This window comes from Suncus etruscus, chromosome 1 (assembly GCF_024139225.1).
Source record: "Suncus etruscus isolate mSunEtr1 chromosome 1, mSunEtr1.pri.cur, whole genome shotgun sequence".
Taxonomy (NCBI): domain Eukaryota; kingdom Metazoa; phylum Chordata; class Mammalia; order Eulipotyphla; family Soricidae; genus Suncus; species Suncus etruscus.
Window position 1 is genome coordinate 36224881 of NC_064848.1, and position 23940 is coordinate 36248820.

The following is a 23940-nucleotide window of genomic DNA, read 5'->3' on the forward strand; positions in this document are numbered from 1 at the left end:
TCCTTGTACTTAGGCCAAGGCTTTTCCTTTCCATGTCCCTCATATTTTGGTGGGCCTATGCAAACAATAATTGCCACTCTAACACCATTTTTACTGTGCTCCTTTGACTCTAATCCTTAAGAAAAGCAACCTACTTAAACTTTTGAGGTTAACTTAAACTAATATGCATGTGCATGGAAATGTAAAAAAGTACTTTGCCTTCAAATGTTTAAGGAGTTACATAAGTTTTATGTCTTTAGATTGCTTTGTGTGCTGCTAAGAAATATTATGTACTACAATCTGGGGACTTGAGGGACAAAGTAATAGTACATGGGTCTGTTTTATTTTTCTTAATGTTCTTTGGCTAAAAGTTCAAAGTTAAGATATCAGCAATGGAACTACTGAGAATTCTGTTTATGGGTGATTGTCCTTTCACTGTAATTTTACCTTGTCCTCTTTCTTTGCATTTTTGTTCTCATAATTAAAAATAAAAAATTAATAAAAATAAATTTTTGTTAGGCCAGCTGATCTAGCACTGACTTTGGGTTTGATCCCCCAGCATCTCATATGGTCCCCCAAGCCAGGAGCGATTTCTGAGCTCATAGCAAGGAATAACCCCTGAGCATCACCAGTTGTGGCCCAAAAACCAAAGAAAAAGGATTTTTGTGATATGTGATATGTATAAGACAAGGATATAGAAAATTGATATATAAAGTAATTGGTTGAGAATGATGTATCTAATTCATGATGCTTTTACTGTCAAGTCTACCCTCACTAGTTGTGGTTCCTAGAAACTAGATACTAGAGTAACTTGCTTAAAATTTTCTCAGCACCATACTTGCTGGCTTTATATTAATGAAACATTATGACCCATTCCTATTTACCACCCTAGATAGGTCAGATATACAAATTGATCGATCTATTCTGTGTGTGTGTGTGTGTGTGTGTGTATAGTTGTAGTCAATTCTTATGTCTTGGTTGTACATAATATTTGTTGTTTCGTACAAAGCACTTCTGCCTGCCATGTAGTAAAACCTTTTCTATTCTTTCCCTATGCTCACCAATCCCAGATTTGTTGCTTTCCCTATTAAATACTATTCCCTACAGTTCAATAACCTTTGTGAACTTTCAGCCTCATATCTTTTCCTGAATACGCTTTCAACCTTGCATCACATGGACTGCCACTTGTGATCAAGTTTTCCAGTATGCCCTAGCTCAGGGATGGCTTTAGGCCACTATTACCCTCAGCAGGTTCAGGACACTTCCACAACCTTCCTGACTGCTCTCAATAGAGCACCTTGGACTTGATCACAATATACTGGGGGGGGCACATATATTTTTCTTTATATGTATTCCTTGGGGAACATTATTGTTACATTGAACTCTGGCAATGACTAGCAATAGGGGCAAGCTTTGTGACACCATGAGAATAATATAGGACTTGAAAGTCCAAGGGCTCTAGTGTGATTACTAACAACAATAGCCTTAAGTAAAAGAAAATGAAGGAAATGGAGCCTTTTACTTTTCTCAGATCCTAGAAAAGAACCCTCTGGGGTTAGGCAAACTGAAAGATTTGGGTGTGCCCAAAAAACAACAAAATTTTTTTCATTATCTCAACTTTTACTATGCCTCTGAACAATAACAACTACTATTTATTACTTTACTATAAGCTCTCATTTATGAGTTTCTGCCTCTTGCAGAGAACAATAGAATATGATCCATCTGGCCCAACTCATACTTTTAAGTTCAGTAAACAGAAAAGGCTTAATTGTTAGGTCACACCTTATTTTATTACAATATAAAAACTTCCTCTCTCACTCCCTCCACCCATCACCCAAAGCATTTGAAATGTAATACCCCATCTGTATTGCATTAATTCTATAAAAGTACTTTTTTCTGTTACTGGATCCTCTCCCAATTTGGGAGTGGGTTGTATGGCAATAAAAGCTATTAGTTTTAGTGAGCTGACCACACCCAAGTTGAAAAATTCTTCTCCTCTTGTTCCTCTCATGCTTGGCTTGGTTTATTTTGTGCAGTAAACCTGTTCCAGATCTGTTCTCCCAGTGTTGGATTATGGTGAGTGAACCCTAAGAGTTATCAGCCTTTTTTTTTTTTGTAAAATACCGGTAACAGAGACATTAATTATTAAACATCCAGTGTATCATAGCAATATTTATACAAATTATAAATGAATGATTTGCTTAAGGCAATCTTAATTAGAAAAGTCATCTTAAAATTACTCTATTATTTTTCCATTATTAATATTAATTTGTAATGTTCTGCATGAAAACACTAAAATATGTTGTATCATTTAAATATTACCTTTTATTGCATGTTTTTTTCTCTCTATATTTGTGTGCAATATAAAAGTAGTAGCAATGTCAAAAAGTATCCATAGATTATGTTTTTGTCCTCTCTCTAGTGACAATATTTCTCTTCGTGTCACTTTTGTTTGTAACTCACCTATAACAGGATATGATTACAACCATGGTGTGTGGCTTCCAAAAGTAGGTCAAAAGAGCATTATAACTCCCCAGCTAGGCAGACACCATCCAAAGACGCAGCCTGCGCGAGCAGTTTGGCTCTGCCCCAGGGGACTTCCTTCCGTATTGCTCAGGTAGGGAGACCCCGCCCAAACACGCTGCCCGCACGAGCAGCCTGGCCCCGCCCCCGGCGACTCGCTGAAGCTCTCCCCAGCTAGGCAGACACCGTCCAAAGACGCAGCCTGCGCGAGCAGTTTGGCTCTGCCCCAGGGGATTTCCTTCCGTATTGCTCAGGTAGGGAGACCCCGCCCAAACACGCTGCCCGCCCGAGCAGCCTGGCCCCGCCCCCGGCGACTCGCTGAAGCTCTCCCCAGCTAGGCAGACACCGTCCAAAGACGCAGCCCGCGCGACGTAGCGTTTGCGCGAATATAGCTTAACACAACTTATAGGTATAGCCAGTTCAGGCCTAACACCAAAATTTCTTAAATAATCAAAAACCCATAAAATTGGGGAAAAAAAAAGGTGGGCATTCAGAGACCTCTGTGCCCCACATTCTGCGTGCTACTCCCTAAAGTGAGTGCAGCGCCCAGAGGCCACTCCACCTGGGGCATAGGGATCCCCGCATCCACGACCCCCCCCCCCGCACCAGTTCCCAGAAAGAGTGCATTCCCCTGGGACCATTCCACGTGGGTGTATTCCAAAGCATACCAATAGACGCAAAGAAATATGGGTAAATCAAAGAGAACCCTAACATCTGAAAATACAGAGACAGACCCTATCAAGTTTCCAAGTTCGCCAAAACGCACAGATCCATGGGAAGGTGACCTAAAAGCAGCAATGAGGAAGGAAATGCAAGAATTAATAAAACAAATGAAAGAAACCTTAGCTACCGAGTATAAGAAATCTATGGATGAACGAATCAGCCAAATTGAAGAAGAAATGTTAAAGAACATGAGAGAATCCATACAAAAAGAAATGAAGGAATTAAAAGACAAAGTAACAAGCCTTACAAGCAGAAACACAGAGTTGGAGAGACACATTGAAGAACTTGAAGGAAAACTGCAAACAAAAAATAATCAAGAAACCAACAAAGAAATAAAAGGCAAAGCACTGGAAGAAAAAGTCCAGTATCTAATGAACAAGGACAAAAGAAACAATCTAAGAATTGTGGGTATACCAGAAGGGGAGGAAATAGGGAAAGGGGAAGAACAAGTAGTCAGAGAGATAATAGCAGAGAACTTCCCCTCCCTCTGGAAAGAAACCTCAATGCCAATCCAGGAGGTGAAAAGAGTCCCTAATAAAATAGACCCTAATAAAACAACTCCAAGACATATAGTAATCCAAATGGCAAAAAATAAAGAGAAAGAGGAACTCCTTAAAGCAATAAGAGAGAAAAGAAATCTCAAGTACAAAGGTAGGGACATAAGAATCAAACCAGATCTTCCATTCAAAATAATTCAAGCAAGACGACAGTGGAATGACATATTTAAACGACTGAAAGAAAGAAACTTCCAACCTAGGGTCCAATACCCAGCAAAATTATCATTCATATGGGAGGATAGACTAAAAACATTCTCAAACAAGAACGAGCTTGAACTATTTGTGCAAACTAAACCAATCCTAAATGACCTGCTCAGAGATGAATTACACAATCCAAACCCCCGATTGTAACAAAAACCACCCTACACAACACAACTGCACAACAGTCATCTCTCTCAATAATCTCCCTAAATGTTAATGTACTAAACTCCCCAATTAAAAGACACATAGTAGAGAACTGGATTAGGAAAAATAAACCAGACTTCTGCTGTCTGCAAGAAACACACCTACAACTACAGGATAAGCACAGGCTTAGAATAAAAGGATGGAAAGTAATTATTTAGGCCTATGGAAAACAAAAAAGAGCAGGGACAGCCATTCTTATATCAGACCAAATTGCATTCAACATCAAGAAAGTGAGCAGAGACAAAGAGGGCCACTACTTACTGATCAGGGGAACATTAGATCAAGAAACACTAACCCTGGTCAATATCTATGCACCTAAAGTAGAGTCAGCAACATATGTGAGGCAACTGCTCGTAAACCTGGAGAAACACATGAAGGGAAATGTGATAGTAGTAGGGGACCTCAATACTCCACTATCACCACTGGACAGATCCACCAAACAGAAAAATAGAAAAGAAATAAGAGCTCTAAATGAAAAATTAGAAGATTTGGGGCTAATAGACTTATATAGAGCCCTCCATCCCCAGAAAGCAGAATACACATTCTTCTCAAGCCCACATGGAACCTTCTCCAGAATAGACCATGTCTTAGGATACAAAGCCAACCTATATAAGACCACAAAGGTAAGGATCATTAGAAGTACCCTTTCAGATCACTATGCAACAGAACTCAAAATTGACGTCAAGAAGAAGCAATGGAGAAAAACTAATACCTGGAGATTAAACAACATGCTGCTCAACAACAGCTGGATCAAAGAACAACTCAAGGAAGAAATAAAAAGATTCCTTGAGACAAATGACAACAAAGAGACAACATGTCAAAATCTGTGGGACAGGGCAAAAGCAGTAATTAGGGGGAAACTCATAGCAATACAGGCCTATGTCAAGAAGCAGGAAAATAACAAAACCAACAGCTTAAAAGATCACCTCAAAGAATTGGAACAACAGCAACAGAGAAATCCAACCACAACCAGACGGCAAGAAATAATAAAAACCAGAGCAGAAATAAACAACATCGAAACCAAGAAAACAATACAAAAAATCAATGAGACCAGAAGTTGGTTTTTTGAAAAAATAAACAAGATAGACAAACCGCTGGCAAAACTCACCAAAAAAAAGAGGGAAAACACCCAAATCAATAGGATCACTAATGAAAGGGGAGAGATTACAACAGAACCCCAAGAAATACAACATATCATGAGATAATATTATGAACAACTATACTTCACCAGGCTAGAGAACCCAGAAGAAATCAACAGATTCTTGGAAAAAAACCCTCTTCCAAGACTGGAAACGGAAGATCTAGAAAGCCTAAACAGACCAATCACCTCAGAGGAAATTGAAGATGTAATTAAAAAACTCCCTAAGAACAAAAGCCCAGGTCCAGATGGATTTACAGGTGAATTCTATCAAGCTTTCCAAGAAGACTTACTACCACTTTTCCATAGGCTCTTCCAAACCATAGAAAAAACAGGAATCCTCCCTAACTCCTTCTATGAGGCAAATATCACACTCGTTCCCAAAGATGGCAAAGACATCACCAAGAAAGAAAACTACAGACCAATCTCACTAATGAACATAGATGCAAAGATACTCAACAAAATCTTAGCAAACCGAATTCAACACTTTATCAAAAAAATAATACATCATGACCAGGTGGGATTTATACCAGGAATGCAAGGTTGGTTCAACATACGCAAATCAATCAACATTATACATCACATCAACAACAAGAAAGATAAAAACCACATGATCGTATCAATCGATGCAGAGAAGGCATTTGACAAAATCCAACACCCTTTCATGTTAAAGACACTCAGTAAAATAGGCTTAGAAGAAACCTTCCTCAAGATAGTTACAGCTATCTATGAAAAGCCAACAGCCAACATTATACTTAATGGTGAGAAACTAGAAGCATTCCCACTAAGGTCACTCTCTCCACTCGTATTCAATATAACCTTAGAAGTCCTAGCAATAGCAATTCGACAAGAGAAGGGAATCAAAGGAATCCAAATTGGGAAAGAGGAACACAAACTATCTCTATTTGCAGACGATATGATGATTTACATTGAAAACCCTAAACAGTCCACAGTAAAACTCCTAGAAACAATTAACCAATACAGCAAAGTGGCTGGATACAAAGTCAACACGAAGTCGAGGAGAGAGAGATTAAAAATACAATTCCATTTAAAATAGTATCAAAAAATATCAGGTACCTAGGAATCAACCTTACAAGGGAAGTGAAAGACCTATACCAGGAAAACTTCAAAACACTTCAGAAAGAAATTGAAGAAGATCTAAAGAAATGGAAGAACATCCCATGCTCATGGATAGGTAGAATTAACATAGTCAAAATGACTATCCTACCCAAACTTCTATATAGATTTAATGCAATCCCTATCCAAATCCAGACACCATTCTTTAAAGAAATAGAACAATCAATCACAAAATTCATCTGGAACCACAAAAGACCCAGGATAGCCAAACAAATACTGAAAAAAAAGAAGCTGGGTGGCATCTCCTTACCTAACTTGAAACTATACTATAAAGCCATAGTAATCAAAACAGCATGGTACTGGAACAGAGACAGGACCTCAGACCAGTGGGTCAGAACAGAATTCCCTGACATAAACCCCCAGATATACAGCCAACTAATATTCGATAAAAGAGGCAAGAACCTGAAATGGAACAAAGAAAGTCTATTCAACAAATGGTGTTGGTACAACTGGAAAACCACATGTACAAAAGTGAAGATCAACCCATACCTCACCCCTTATACAAAAGTCAACTCAAAATGGATCAAAGACCTTTAAATAAGACCCGAATCTATAAAGTTTATTGAGAATAAAATAGGCAGAACACTCGAAGACCTTTTTATATCAAAAAGGTCTTCGAGAATGGAGCACCATTGGCAAGAACTTTAGCAACAAACATAAACAAATGGGACTACATCAAACTAAAAAGCTTCTGCATGGCGAAAGAAACCCTACTTAACACAAGAAGACAGTTAACAGAATGGGAAAAAATCTTTTCACTCGACATATCAGATAAAGGGCTGATATCTAGAACATACAAAGCACTCAGAAAGCTGAGCCCCCCCAAAACCAAATAAAGCCATAAAAAATAGGGAAATGAAATGAATAGACACTTCTCTGAGGAAGACAAAAGGATGGCCAACAAACATATGAAAACATGCTCACCTTCACTCATCATCAGAGAGATCCAAATCAAGACAACAATGAGATACCACCTGACACCAGTGAGGATGGCTCACATTAAAAATAATGGGAACAATCTCTGTTGGCGGGGATGCGGTATGAAAGGAACTCTCATACACTGCTGGTGGGAATGCCCCCTTGTCCAACACCTATGGAGAACAGTCTGGAGAGTACTCAAAGAACTCAGAATTGAGCTGCCATTTGACCCAGCAATTGCTCTCCTAGGTATATACCCCCAAGTGGGAAGGACATTCATTCCAAAATATATGTGCACCCCACTATTTATCGCAGCACTCAGTGTAATAGCCAAGTCTTGGAACCAACCTCGATGTCCAACAACAGATGAATGGATCATTAAGATGTGGTATATATACACAATGGAATATTACATGGCAGTCAGAAATGATACAATCACAGACTTTGCAGCAACATGGATGGACCTAGATCATATTATATTAAACAAAGTAAGTCAGAAGACAAAAGAGAAACACAGAATGGTAGCACTATTCTGAAGCACCCAGAACACACATCTTATACACAACTGATACTCAACAATCAAATAACACGGTTTAACAGGGTAGAAACTCTAAACACTGCAATAGTCAACATATACTCAGGAGCAGTCCCCAAAGTACTTGAAAAAGGAACAACGCAAACTCTTGACTACACATTATTCCACAAAGAAAGCAGCAACACCAAAAACTGCACCGTAGAGAGAACAGGTATGTAATCAACCTTCCACGACAAAGGCCCATAACAATCACTTAGAGATAGTATTCAGGAACACAGGTAAAGAACACCACGGGAAATCACTGTCTACAATGGAATCATCCCATAACACTACATTTTATTGTCTTTATCTTATAATATTTAAAATAACCTCTCAGCTTTTATATCCACAGGCATCCTTGAATACAAATGGCGGATAAACTAAGATGGCAGCGCGGGATACCACAGGAGATACCATACCTAGCTTGCAATATGAGATGGCCCCGAGAAAACTCTTTAACATACATTTTATCTCTAGGTTACACCTTCTTTTAGGAACTGAAGCACGTGACCAGTCAGACCACCAAAGCAGTAACTGAGATGTACAGACTTAAACTACACGCTCTATTCTGTGAACACATTCAGGCAAACTAGCATTCCCCTGCTATTCTCTCCTCTCTTCTCACTACTTTCTTTATTTTTTATCTTCTTTTTTTTTCTTTTTCTCTCTCCTTTCTACTCTTCTCTTTACTTTTTTCCTTTTCTCTTCTCCCTTTCTTTCTAAAGTATTTTCTCTTTTCTCCCTTCCTACCCCTTCCATATACCTTCCCCTTTTCCCCCGTTGGAAATCCAACTATCCCTTCACCCCTCAATCCCATACAGACCTCCCGCCATACTAAAACTCTCCACCCTCAGTCCTTAATCTATTAGGCATCAAGATTGACCTCCTACCCCAACGAACCATTACCCAGCACCCAGTCGAGAGGACACCCAGTCAAACCCACACCTCGTCTCCTGTAAGAAAAGGCAGCCAACTCCCCTGCGGATCCATGCTGCGCGGCCCTCCCCACCAACTCCCCCTAACGTGGACTGTTACCTGAAACCGGACTTAGGTCTAAAAGTATCCTCAATGCAAGAACCCTTCCAGGACCTCCCTGCCACAAATCTTTTGCCACTCTGAAGAAGATCTGGGGATGGGATGGAAAGATGCCTGGGGACCCACACACCACAAGAAAAACCCAAAAGATAATGGGAAAACCTGTATTTCCAACATAAGCATAAGAACTGTATCACACCACCTCTTTACCTGCTTTTCCCCAAATGTAAGATAGTCATATGCATCACTTTGGCCCTTTAAATACTTTGCTACCTCATTTAAAAAAAAAATCTGGCCTACATATACATATGTAAGCACATACATTTTTGATACCTATTTTTTTTCTATTTATTATTTTTTCATCTTTTTTTTGGGTATGTAACCTGTTTCTGTTTTCCCCTTTCGACCACCCCCAAATGCACCAACAATATAAGGTAGCACCATTTCCCCCTGCAAAGGCACACTAAAATAAAGGGGAATTCTTACATAAATATATATATATTAAAAAAAAGAGAGCTCTTATCTATTAGAGATAGGAACTCATAGTTGTTTACAATAGAGGGATATCTCCTACCTTGAAAATATGTCATGTGGAATTAACTTAGACCTCAGGTGTTTAGATACCATCAATCCAGCCTTGAACCCTGGATCCCAGACACAGGAACGACACAGTTCTTCACAACTGCTACAGGAAACAAATCCCACCCGGGACAGCCGCAATACTGCGAGGTCACCAACAAATGCCAGCTCTAATATGACATCCTGACAACGAAGAAAATGGGAACAACTTGACCTAAGTGAAGGTTATCCTACCTTTCTAGCTAACGACAAGACAAAATCAGAAGACTTGTCACCCTTTGGAAGGCCCAAAAGCCAAGATTTCGAGTTACAGATGACTGCTGCTAGAACCATGACCAGACTGTATACAGCCTGGGACCAATAAAAAAGCCCTAACCTAGGGTTTGAACTACGATCTGCACAATGAACATGATCCCCAGTTTCAAAGGTCTGGCAGAGACCATTGTAACGGAATGGGGCTTCTGGAAGCACAAAGAAAGACACTGTCCTAGGTACCATCCTAGCTTCAGTGCAAAGACCAAGATCACCAACCACAGAAGATGAATTAAAATGACACTGATGGAACAGAACTTCTAGAACCACAAAGACTGACTTCATCATAACTCCCACCGCAGGATCTGTGCAGATACTGAGATCCCTAGACACAGAGGCCTGATAGTATCACCCAGGACAGAGCAGAGGTCTTACAAACACCACAAAAGCACCACCGGGAGAGTAAATGATCCTGAACAGAGTCTATAGTTGATCCCATGACAATACACTCCAAGGGCAGAGAAACCCCATATCTCTTAGGCCAAGTGAATTCCTTTTCGAATGACCCCAATATTTACTGTGCCTGGGCAGGAGGGAAAAAAAAAAAGCACAAATCATTATTTTTTTATATATATTATTTTATTTTCATTTATTATTATTATTTTTATTTACCTATCTATTTTTGGTCAATTTCTCTGTTTGGGTGTGATAATTGAAGTTGTCCCCAGTTATACTTATTCTTTCTCTTCCTTTCTGTTCTTCCTTTGTATGCTATGCCATGTTTCCTATATCAAGACCATGACATTTTTTTGTTTGTTTGCTTGTTTTGTTTTGTTTTGTGTTTGTTTTTGTGGGTTTTTATTTTTTTTTGTTTGTTTGTTTTTCTTTTCTTTTTTTTTTTTTTTTTTGGTGCTTGTGCTTATTGTTGGAGCCCTCACGGGATATTTGACACTTCTTTTTGTACTGGTGGAATGTTTCACCTTTTTTCTCTCCTTCATTTCTCAAACCGATGTTGAGAGCCTCTGGAAGAATTCCACTTATTTTCGGCGTATTAGACTTTTACCCCAGTTTATTACTTTTCTCTCCTTTAAACAAAACCACGTAACTTGAACTAGTTAGTCCTGCCCCCCCAATTAGAGGGGGAAACAAGGGAGACACCAGGACCAAATAGGTGCAAGACTACTATGCAGTAGGCTAGATACAGAGGAGACCACACATCCTAGCTACCCTGGGGGTGAGGGAAGAGGATATGGGTGGTAGGACAAAAACGGAGGTGTAGGGAGGACAATTTGGTGATGGGAATTCCCCCTGATTTTATGTAAATATGTACCTAAAATATCATTGTCAACAATATGTAAGCCACTATGATCAAAAATAAATAAATAAATTAAAAAAATTATAAATTAAAAAAAAAGATCATTATAGCATCTGCTTTCTTCTTTCCTAATCCTTGTTCCTAAAAGAGCAAGTTCCTTTATCACAAGGAAACATATTGCTTCACAGGACAACCTATCACCAACATACAGAACTAAATAGAAAATATGTGAGTCAGTTTCCTCAGAAACAGATTCTCGAGACCTGTTTAAAACTTCAGATGACTATCTCATGACTAACAACTGACTAGAATCTCAGAAGATAACCTAAGTCAGATTCACTGAGAGAAATTATTCCTGATTCTACACACCTGAATATGTATATTTTATAAAAGTATATTCTGTCTTATGAGATCATGTTTGAATAATTTCTTGCAAAGAATTTATCTAAAGCAAAAGAAGTAAGCAAATAAAAAGAAAAAGTATGTAAAAAGTGCCTTGCAGTACAATTAAAGAGATAAGTAGAAAATTTCTTATTTAGGATTTAAAAGAAATAGAAATTATACCATGTATGCTATTTGGAATTTTCTACTTAAAATTTAAGAAGGTAATGATAATCTGAGGATCTGAGGACATAGAGTGAAAAAATGGCAAGGAGACTTGTACAATTGATTGCTTACTTCAGTCAGAAATTGGTAGAGAAATTAGAAAATGTGTCACATAATTCAGAAATTTCTATAATGGAAAATGATCACCACAAAGGATATATTTTTGTCTGGAGGATCTTTGTTTCTGATGGAGAATAAATGTTATAACTCTCTCACCAGTAAATAGAATTTACTTTATCTATATTTATATATATTCTTTATATACTTTCTTTATATTCTTCAACCTTTTACACCATATTTACTTCAGTGGTGAGAAACAAACAGGGTCTCACAGGTGCAGGCCTTGTTACATGGCCTGGAAAATCAACAGAATAAGATATTCACACACACTCACCCTACTTAGAACTCCTTTACAAAGAGCAATGAAACTAATGTCCCCATTTCCTATATGTCACAGATGTGTAAGGAAAAGTGATTGCAAATGTTAAAAGGACTCTTTGGTAGATATTGCTCTGTGTTAGTGTTGTATTAAAATTCTCTGTAATCCTGAAAAGGATCCATGTGATTATACAATACAAATTATTTTCAATAATTGAACGAACAAATGATTTGTATTGTATAATTCTGATTTATCAATTCCCAACTATGTTGTTTCGTTAAATTATTTTTCTGTATTTTATTAGTTGTTTTTGTTTGTTTGTTTGTTTTTTGGTTTTTGGGTCACATCTGGCAGTGCTCAGGGGTTACTCCTGGCTCTCTGCTCAAAAATCACTCCTGGCAGGCTCTGGAGATCATATGGGATGCCGGGATTTGAACCACAGACCTTGTGCATGCAAGGCTAACGCTTTACCTCCATGCTATCTCTCCGGCTCCCTATTTTATTAAATTTCAAATATAAAATTCCTCCTTTCTTAACAATTACATTCTTAAAATTCTTGGAGTCTAGTTCCCCAGAATAAAGCCTTTTAAATTGGTAAATATAATACTATTTTTCTACCACCCTGGCTAGATATGCATGATAAAAGCTCACACATAAACCAGGAAACACTGAATCTAATAACAAGCTACTAAACTTCTAGTAGGTGGTGTTCCATGAGTTCTGATCTGCCAAAGACACTATTAAAACAACTTATTGTATTATCACACCTTTTCCCATGATAATGCCATCAAGTAAGAATTCTTATGGAGGGACCGGAGAGATAGCATGGAGGTAAGGCATTTGCCTTGCATGCAGAAGGATGATGGTTAGAATCCCAACATCCCATATGGTCCCCCGAGCCTGCCAGAAGCAATTTCTGAGCATAGAACCAGGAGTAATCCCTGAGAGCTGCCGGATGTGATCCAAAAAAAAAAAAATAAAAGAATTCTTATGAAGTCAATCTGTTGAGTAGGGATACTAAACTTGAAACACACACTATTTATTTTGTGGGGTTGGGACTATATGTAGTAATCTTTGAGGAAACTCCTGACTCTGTGATCAGTTTCTCCTTGCAGGTCCTTAGAAGATTAAAATGGGATGCAAAGGGAAGGGCTTTATCCACTATACAAACTCTCTAGTTCCTAGAAATTACATGCTTTATTTTATTTCACTTTAATGAGGGCTACACTCAGTTGTGCTCAGAAATTGCTTCTGGCTTATATAATCAGGATCACTCTGGCAATGCTTAGAGAACATTCCTGCTGCTGGGGAGTAAACCTGGTTTGACTGCATGTAAAACAAACAGAATTCTTATGTGCTAAGCTATCTCTCTCACCCTAGAAATTGCATATTATTAGCAAGAATGCTCAGTTTTTTTTTTTAGTAAAATATAATTTTAACTGATATCAAACTGGAAGTCTATGTTCTTAACCTCATGCATTTTGTTTTTTGTTTTTTGTTTTTGTTTTTGTGTCACACCCGGCAGCGCTCAGGAGTTAGTCCTGGCTCTATGCTCAGAAATCGCTCCTGGCAGGCTCAGGGGACCATATGGGATTTGAACCACTGTCCTTCTGCGTCTAGGGCAAACACCTTACTGCTGTGCTATCTCTCCAGCCCCAATCTCATGCATTTTTATGTTAACATAAAACCAATTAGTCTTGGGTTCTCTTTAGCTAAATATTATCCGCTCCTTCCTCTAATATATATTATTTCTCTTTATGGAACATTTAACCACAATTGGTTCTTACAATTCTATACCCCAACTATCTCTCAATTTATTTTCTTTATTTTATCTTTATGTTTTTAATTTTATAAGATTTTCTAAACTGTATATTATAAATTATTATTTTTATCATTGATAAATTATGCATTTTATGTTTGAAATTAGATTTTATATTCTAAATATTATCCTAAATACTATACATTATTAGAAATATTAGAAATACTTTATAAACAAATATATAATAAATATTATGATTAATTATTATACACATTATCCTAAATTTTCTAAACAACCTCTAATCAGCATTGTTAGTATTTCTATATACCTATAAACACTAATGCAGCTCTATATACTAGCAATATGTTAGAAAATACCATAAATTACATGTTACCATTCATTATATAAACAATATAATACAATATACAGTTCTGCATTGAATCAAAATATTTATAAACTTTATAAAATAAATTATAAAAGCATAATACAACATTGAATGAGCCTGAATAGATGTACTCTACTAATGAAGAAATTCACTTAACATTATTAACATCTTAATTATCCCAATTACTCCCTTTGTTCGTCAGGAGTTATTTATTGGTAATATGTGAGGAATATTTTGAGGTGCTGTAGATGAATAATAAATTTGTTTTCAAAATGTTTATCAATTGTGTATTACTCTTTGGTTGTGCTCATATGTGTGAGGGAGACAGACTAAAGAAAAATCAAAACAGGAACACAGAGGCTTTCAAGTAAGTTTTATAACAAAATATTTGTGTAAGACAGTAACTATGAACCTTTCAGTTGAGGAGAAAAAATACTTGAAATAATTAAGTGGAAAACTGGGGTAGAAATGCCCCAGTATGTTCCTTTTCTGAAGAGTAAAAAATGAAGAAATGCAATAAACTTCCTGTCTCTGAGTATACCAGTGAAAGGATCACATTTGCAATTCATGATTGTTAATAACTATTTTAAAAATTAGGCATGGATAATAAATCTTCCAGTAAGGCATACTGTGCACATACAGTAATACTTCTGAACTGAGTAATTACATATTCCTTCCCTCACCACAGTCATGCTGGAACCATCTGGAGGTCAGTATTAGCCCTCTAGAGAAGTTGAAGGCAACTTTCTGTTTCTTTTCTTTTTGCATTCTTTTTATTTTTTTAATTTTATTTTATTGAAACAACTGTGATCTACAGAGTCCTTCATAGTTGAATTTCAGACATGCAGAGTCATGGCCCTTCCCACCACCAGTGTCAATCTCCCTCCACCAATGGAATCAGAGTGGAACCTATACCACCACCCTTTGTTCCCTGGTTTGCCAGTCTAACAGGTCCCAAGGTCATATCGATATCATAGCAGTAGGGCATTTGCCTTGCATACAGCCTACTCAGAACAGACCAGATTCAATATCCAGTATCCCATATGGTCCTCTGAGCCTTCCAGGATTAATTTCTGAGAGCAGAGCCAGGAGTAGCCCCTGAATGCCGCAAGGTTGCCCCAAAAGAAAAACAAAACAAACAGGCCCTGTTAAGTTTTGGTTGTTAATGTTTAGGTCCCTTGATTCTTTTTGGCTTGGATATTTAATTCTGTCCTTATTTATTTCTCGCCAATATATCCGAGTCCACTTGACCCCTAGTCCCCAGTTTTCTTTATTCCTTCCTTCTTAATTTTATAGAAAAATGCTGGATTATGTGATAAAATAAAGTAATCCGTGTCCCTAATTTCTATGAAAAAGATAAGAAATAAAAAAATAAAAAGATAAGAGATAAAAAATGCAGAAAAAAAATGGTGTGTGGGTGGCAGTTGTCTGTCCAGCGGCGCGCTCAGGGGTTACTCCTGGCTCTATGCTCAGAAATCGCTCCAGGCAGGCTCGGGGGACCATATGGGATGCTGGGATTTGAACCACCATTCTTTTGCATGCGAGGTAAACACTCTGCCTCCACTCTTATCTCTTCCCTCAAATAAGGAAGTTTTCCAGAGGACCATTCAAAGGATGTATCAGAAAGGGAGTGATAAGAAAGCTAAGTTTAAGAATCTCTGGTGTAGAGTCAACTATTATCAGAGTAAGAAGTATCTATTAAAATCTATGGCATTGTAAATATTGGGGTCATCCTGAAACACTCATTCTAGCAGCCCCTGGAGGGAAGAGTGGAGGATATGGGAGACAGGATGGGAGCAGATGTGGGAGGACAATTCGGTGGTGGATTCAATGTAAATATGTACCTGGAATATTACTGTGAATGATATGTAAGCCACTATAATTTAAATAAAAATTATATTAAAAAATCTATGACATTAAAGACAAAGAAGAAATGGTGACAATTCTTGACATTAATTTTCCCTTCTATTAACTAAAACACCCTCTTCCTCAAAGAGTATAATATAATGGCCCTTCAGTATTCTTTTTTCCCTGTTTATTCCTTATTCCCTGAAATAGCTGAATTTCAACACATGGTTAATAGCCTATCACAATTGTAGCCAAACTATTATTCCATTTCCATTCTACAATAATTAAGCAATATAAAATATTCAGGTAGCACAAAAACTTAATGAATTTTCTCTAAACATAAGAATATTTTTCTTTCCTTATAATATATAAAATATTTAGTACATTTTATCTTCTATATAGAGACTGTGATATAGAGTACTGATGTTACAAGTTATTTTTTCATGTGTATACTTTACCATTCATTTTGCTGATTTAGTAGGTTTTTTAATCTATATAACTGAAATCATCTAACTGTTGTTAATTACATGTGGATATTTTATTTGAAAAGTAGGCACCATGTATGTTTGGACATAGTGCCAAATAGCAAAATAAAACAAATCAGTATTAAAAAAAAAAGTAACAATTAAGAAAAAATAAAATTGTGTCATTCAAGATAAATAGTGGGGACAAAAATTTGAATTTGCACATGTATAATTTAGGTTTTCATAATGTGTTTGCTACCATAGTATTGAATTATAATTGCTTTTAATTACTTTTCTTTTTACGTAATGAGGCTGTAAAAAATCAATTCTCCTTTAAAGGAAATTTAAATCAAACTTAACAATTAGCATTTTTGTTGATAATTCTCCTGAATGTTATTATCAGGACTTCTAACACAAATAATTTTAAGATATTTATGTATGGGTTCCTAGATAATATATGCTTACTGTCAGAGTAGAGGACTATCATTTCATCTTCAAAATTTTAAAAGCAAATTTAACTTTAAAAATGATTGTGTTAGATTCTGAACATTCAAATAAAACATTCAATGACATTATATCAAATGTAGATTTTTAATTTTGATTGTAAGGTATTCATATAATCATAAATCTGAAGTTGACAGCCAGATAGCAGAGATCATTGAATTGAGTTTCAGGAATTCATAAAATCATCTTGCAGAAATTAAATTCACTTGATCATAAAAGAACTTACAAAGCAACCTCTACCTGGACACTAAAGAGATATCTGCATAAAAGCCTCAGTTTAAAATCAATTAGGGAGCAATCAGCTGCAAGACTCCTTGAATAAAAGACCACCAGACTTCAAAGTCTCCTTCCTGGTTAGATTTAGAAAAGTTTTGGGTGGGGTAGGTTTTTCTTGGCTCTGTGTTTAGGACTGACTCTTGGCTGTTCTCATGAATCTACCTGCAGTACATAAAGTGTATTTAACCCTATTAAGAGGATTCTTGGGGGAAAATAAAAGAGGATTCTTGGGGTCTCTGAAGACTGTAGCAGAATTAAGGCACTTGCCTGAAGTCAGAGAAATATAGATAAACACAGAATAGTCTCACTCATCTATGGTTTTTGAGAAATAATAAAAGACATTTGTGCAATGATTCTCAGAGGCAAAAGAGTGGAGGACTGGACGGTCCAGCTCACGACTTGAAGCCCACCACAGAGTGTGATGGGTATAGTTAGAGAAATAATTACACTGAGGACAATCATAACAAAATGTGACTGAATGAGGGAAGTAGAAAGCCTGTCAGAGCACAGGCCGGTGTGGGGTGGGGAGGAAGGACACTTGGGACATTGGTGATGGGAATGTTGCACTGGTTAAGTTTTTTTGTTTTTTTGTTTTTTTTTTTTTAAGGCACTTGCAATGCATGCAGCTAACATAGTTCAAACGACACAGTGTCCCCAAGTACCAAGAGGGGTCACTCTTGAGTACAGATCTAGGAATAGTCTCAGGACTGCTGGGAGCATCACACATCCAAACAAACAAACAAACAGAATTCATATCGTGTGTGTGTGTGTGTGTGTGTGTGTGTGTGTGTGTGTGTGTGTAGATAATACTGGAGTGATAATATGTGTGTATGTGTAGCTTACATTAGATCTCTCTATGCTCTGAAGAAGGCTGTTTTCATTCCTAAACACATTCTATTTATCCCATTTTCTTTAAAGAAATTTTTCTATTTACCTATATAAATTTTAATTTAAATTGTAAATTTTGGTGCCATTCAATTATGCTTAGGGGGCTTTTCCTGGCTTATGCTCTATAGGGAACTCTGATGGTGATCAAGAGACTATATATGGTGCAAGTGATCAAGTCTGGATAGTCACATTCAATGCAAGTGCTATACTCACTGCATTATTTTGGTTTTACCTAGCAAATTATTTTATGCAAGTGAGATAAACAACCTAGACTAGGTGGAGGATTTTTTTCTGTGGAATGTATTATTTTGTCTAAACCAGAGAAGCATGACTATTTGCCCCAAATCTAAGTGAAAGAAACAAACTTCTACACTGTAAAGATAGCTATATTAGTGAGGCTGGATAGAGTCCCCATGTTCTTATTTGTCTTGATCTACCTGAACATGCAGTTAAAAAACCACATGAAAGGAATAAGGGAATGCAATGTGGTTACCCCTCTCATTCTTAAATTTCCCTTGACATGTGCATTTCACCAACTTAAAAATATATATTTGTTGTATTTTAAATACTTTGTATTAGGATCAATCATACTAATTAATAGAACATCAAAAGGGCTGAGAAGTCTCAATGATGGAGTATGTGATTACCATGTACAAGGCCATGAGTTTAGTCCTGATCACTGCATCACTCTCAGAGCACAATCAAAGGGAGAACTACTAAAGAAATAAATACCAAAGATAATTGCCCAGTTTGAAAGGCATTATCACTAGCTACACAGAAAATAAATGCACTATTTTAAATTAATTATTTAGTTTTATGAGGAGAGAAAAGCATTCTAGAAAAAAGCATTAAAGGGTAGTGGTGATATGAATCAATGATTGGGTTAGCTCATTATAATCCATTCATTATATACTTTATATCATATAATCTATGTGGTTTCAGTTGATTGAAGATTGATAAATTTTGTGTATAACTTGTGAACCTTCTTCTCGGAAGAATAGTTTGGTTTCACAAGAAAATAGAATCACATTACAAAATTTTTGAAAATTAAATATTTTAATATATTGTTTTTTATGAAACTAAAACATTTTCTTATTTTGCTTGTATTAATGATAACTGTCAGAATTTATTTAAGGAAATGAAATTCTGGGGCTGGAGCCATAGCACAGTTGATAGGGTGCTTACATGCATGCAACCAGCCCAGGTTCAATCCTCAGTATCCCATATGGTTCCCTAAACCAGCATAAAGCCAGGAGTAACCTCTGAGCACTGCCAGGTGTGGCCCATAAATAAACAAATGGAAAAAGCAATGCTATAGCATGTTAATAATTGCTTTCAATGCCATTTTAAATTACATTAATCCTCCATATCCATGAACAGGTTATGTGTCTACATTTCCTTGTGTGACTTTTATTTCTTAAAATAGTGTTTTGTAGTTTTCTTTGTATAGATTCTTCACCTATTTAGTTGACTCCAAGATATTTGAATTTCTGTGGCACTAGTGTGAATGGGATTGTTTTTTAATGTAAATTTCTTCTCTATAATTATTTGTGTATAAAAAGGACATTGATTTTTGCATATTAATTTTGTATCCTGCAACTTTGCTATACAAATTTATTGTTTCTAGACACTTTTTAATAGAACAGTTAAGGTTTTATAAATATAGAATCATGTCTAGCACTATTCTGAAGCACCTAGAAACATACATCTTATACACAACTAATACTCACCAATCAAATAACAGGGTTTAACAGGGTAGAAACTCCAAACACTGTAACATATACTCGGGAGCAGGGCCCAAAATACATGAAAAAGGAACAACACGAACTCTTGAATATACATTATACCACAAAGAAACCAACAACACCAGAAACATCAGCATAGAGAGAACAGGTATGTAATCAGCCTTCTACAACAAAGGCCCATAATAATTCCTTACAGATTGTATACAGGATCACAGGTAAAGAATACCACGGGAGGGGCCGGGAAGGTGGCGCTAGAGGTAAGGTGTCTACCTTGCAAGCGCTAGCGTAGGATGGATCACGGTTTGATCCCCCGATGTCCCATATGGTCCCCCCAAGCCAGGAGCTATTTCTGAACGTATAGCCAGGAGTAACCCCTGAGCGTCAAATGGGTGTGGCCCCCCCCCAAAAAAAAAGAATACCACGGGAAATCACTGACTCCAATGGAAACATCCCATAGAACTAAGTTTTAATGCCTTTATCTTACTATATTTAAAATAACCTCTCAGCTTTTCTGTCCACAGGCATTCTTGGATACAAAGGGCAGACAAACTAAGATGGCAGCCCCAGGCTCAGTCACACGAGATACTATACCCAGCTTGCACTACGAGGTGGTCCTGAGAAAACATTTTAACATACACTTTATCTCTAGGCTATACCTTCTTTTAGGAATTGAAGCACGTGACCAGACAGACCACTGAAGCAGCAACTGTAACCTACAGACTTAAACTACAGGCCCTACTCATTGAACACATTCAAGCAAACTAGCATTCCCTTGCTATTTTCTCCTCTCTTCTCACTACTTTCTTTTTTACTTCTCTTTCCTTTTCTTTTCTCTTTTCCCTTTCTTTCTAATGTATTTTCTCTTTTCTTCCTTCCTACCCCTTCCATATACTTTTCCTTTTCCCCTTTTGGAAATCCAACTATCCCTTCACCCCTCAACCCCATCCAGACCTCCCACCATATTAAAACTCTTCACCCTCAGTCCTTAATCCATTAGGCATCAAGACTGACCTCCTACCCCAAAGAATCAGTGCCCAGCACCCAAGCGAAGGGACACCCAGTCAAACCCACACCTTGTGCCCTGCAAGAAAAGGCAGCCAACTCCCCTGCGAAGTCGTTCTGCATGGCCCTCCCTACCAAGTCCCCCTAACGTGAACTGTTACTTGAAAACCGGACTTACCTCCAAAAGTATCCCCAATGCAAGAACTCTTCTAAGACCTCCCTGCCGCAAATCTTTTACCAATCTGAAGAAGGTCAGGAGGTGTGATGGAAAGGTGCCTGGGAACCAACACACCACAAGAAAAACACAAAAGACAATGGGAAACCTGTACTTCCAACATAAGTATAAGACCTGTATTACACCACCTCTTTACCTGATTTTCCCCAAAAGTAAGGTAGTCATTTGCATCACTTTGTTCCTTTAAATACTTTGTTAATTCACTTTTTTTAAATGTCTGTTCTACATATACATATGTGAGCACATATATTTTTATTCCTATTTTTTATCATTTTTGGGTGTGTGACCTGTTTCTGTTTTCTTCTCTTTCCACCCCCAAATGCACCGACAATATAATATAGCACCATTTCTCCCTGCAAAGGCACACTAAAATAAGGGGAAATCTTACATATAAAAAAGAGCTCTTACTTACTAGAGATAGGAACTCATACTTGTTTACAATACAGGGATATCTCCCACCTTGAAAATATGTCACGCGGACCCAACTTAGACCTCAGGTGATTAGGCACCATCCGTCCAGCCTTGAACCCTGGATCCCAGACATAGAAACGACACTATTTGTCACAACAGCTACAGGAAACAAATCCCATCTGGGATAGCCTTAATACTTGCTGGGTCACCAACAAGTGCCAGCTCTAATATGATATCCAGACAATGAGGAAATGGGAACAACTTGACCTAAGAGTAGATTATCCTACCTTACCAGCTAACGATAAGACAAAATCAGAAGACTTGTCACCCTTTGGTAGGTCCAAAAGCCAAGATCGTGATTTACAGATGGCTGGCTGCTACAACCATAACCAGACTGTATATAACTTGGTACCAATAAAAAAGCCCTAGACTAGGGTTTGAACTACGACCTGCACAACAACCATTATCCCCAGGTCCAAAGGTCTAGCAGAGACAATTGCAACAGAATGGGGCTTCTGGAAACACAATGAAAGATGCTATCCTAGGTGCCATCCTAGGATCAGTGCAAAGACCAAGACCACCAAACACAGAAGATGGATTAAAATGACACTGAGGGAACAGAACTTCTAGAACCACGAAGAAAGACTTCATCTTAAGTTCCACTCCTGGACCTGTGCAGATACTGAGATCTCTAGATACAGAGGTCGGATTTTATCACCCAGGACGGAGCAGAAGTCTTCCAAACACCACAAAAGCACCACCGGGAGAGTAAATGAACCTGAACGGTGTCAATAGTTAATCCCATGACAATATACTCCAAGGGTGGAGAAACCCCATATCTCTTAGGCCAAGTGAATTCCTTTTTGAATGACCCCAATATTTACTGTGCCAGTGCAAGAGGGAAAAAAAAGCAAAAAGCACAAAACATTTTTTATTTTTTATATATTATTTTTTATCTTCATTTATTATTATTATTTTTATTTTTATTTACCTATCTACTTTTTGTCGATTTCTTTGTTTTGGTGTGGTTATTGAAATTGTTCTCCCCATTTATACTTATTTTTTCTCTTCTTTTCTTTATGTGCTCTGCCATGTTTCTTATCTCAAGACCATGTTTTTGTTTTGTTTTGTTTTGTTTTGTTTTTTTTGTGGTGCTTATCATTATTGTTGGAGTCCTCACTGGATATTTGACACTTCTTTTTGTACTGCTGGGGTGTTTCATCTTCTTTTTCTCCTTCGTCTATCAAACCAATGATAAGAGCCTCTAGAAGGATTCCGCCCATTTTTGGTGCATTAGACTTTTACCCCAGTTTATTACTTTTCTCTTCAAAAAAACCCCACATAAATTGAACTATCTAGTCCTACCTCCCAGTTAGAGGGGTAAATAAGGGAGGCACCAAGACCAAACAGGTGCAAGACTACTAAGTAGTAAGCTAGGTACAGAGGGGACCACATGTTCTAGCAGCCCCGGGGGTGAGGGATGAGGATAGGGGAAGTAGGACGAAAACGGAGGTGTAGGGAGGACAAATCGGTGATGGGCATCCCCCCTGATTTTATGTAAACATGTGTATAAAATATTATTGTCAACAATATGTAAGCCACTATGATCAAAATAAAAATTATATTAAAAATATATGTCATCTGCAAACAGTAAGAGCTTGACTTCTTCCTTTTCTATCTGGATGACCTTGGTATTGTTTTCTTGCCTTCCAGTACTATGTTGAAAATAGTGAGAGGCAACCTCTTCTTGTACCAGTATTTAGAGGAAAGACTTTTAGTTTATCTCCATTGAGAATAATATTTGTCATTGGCTTATGTTTGATGGACTTAAATATATTGATAAAAGTTCGTTCCATTCCCATCTTTTTGAGAAATGTTATCATGAATGGGTGTTGAACCTTATATGCTTTCTATGCATCTATTGATATGATCATATGGTTTTTTGTTTTCTTTTTGTGTTCATTGATTTATGAATGTTAAACCATCCTTGCATTCTTGGGGTAAAACCTACTTGGTCATGGTATATGACCTTCTTGATGAGGAGTTGGATGCTATTTGTCAGGATTTTGTTGAAGATCTTTGATCTTTGTTCATCATGAATATTTGTCTATAGTTTACATTTTTGCAGCATCTCTGTCTGGTTTGTTATCTAGGTGATGTTAGCTTCATAAAAACTATTTGGAGGTATTTCTGTTTTTTCAATTTCCTGAAAGAACCTGAAAAGAATTGATAGTAGTTTCTCTTGAAAAGTTTGAAAGAATTTGTTAGTGAATCCATCTGGGAATGGGATATTATTTTTGGGA

General features: G+C 37.3%; 1 protein-coding gene across 3 annotated transcripts in view; it reads right to left on the reverse strand.

Annotated features, from left to right (window-relative positions):
* PTPRD (protein tyrosine phosphatase receptor type D) overlaps positions 1-23940 on the reverse strand; it is a 1813832-nt gene that overhangs the window by 1382999 nt on the left and 406893 nt on the right. The gene's annotated exons all lie outside the window — the stretch shown is intronic.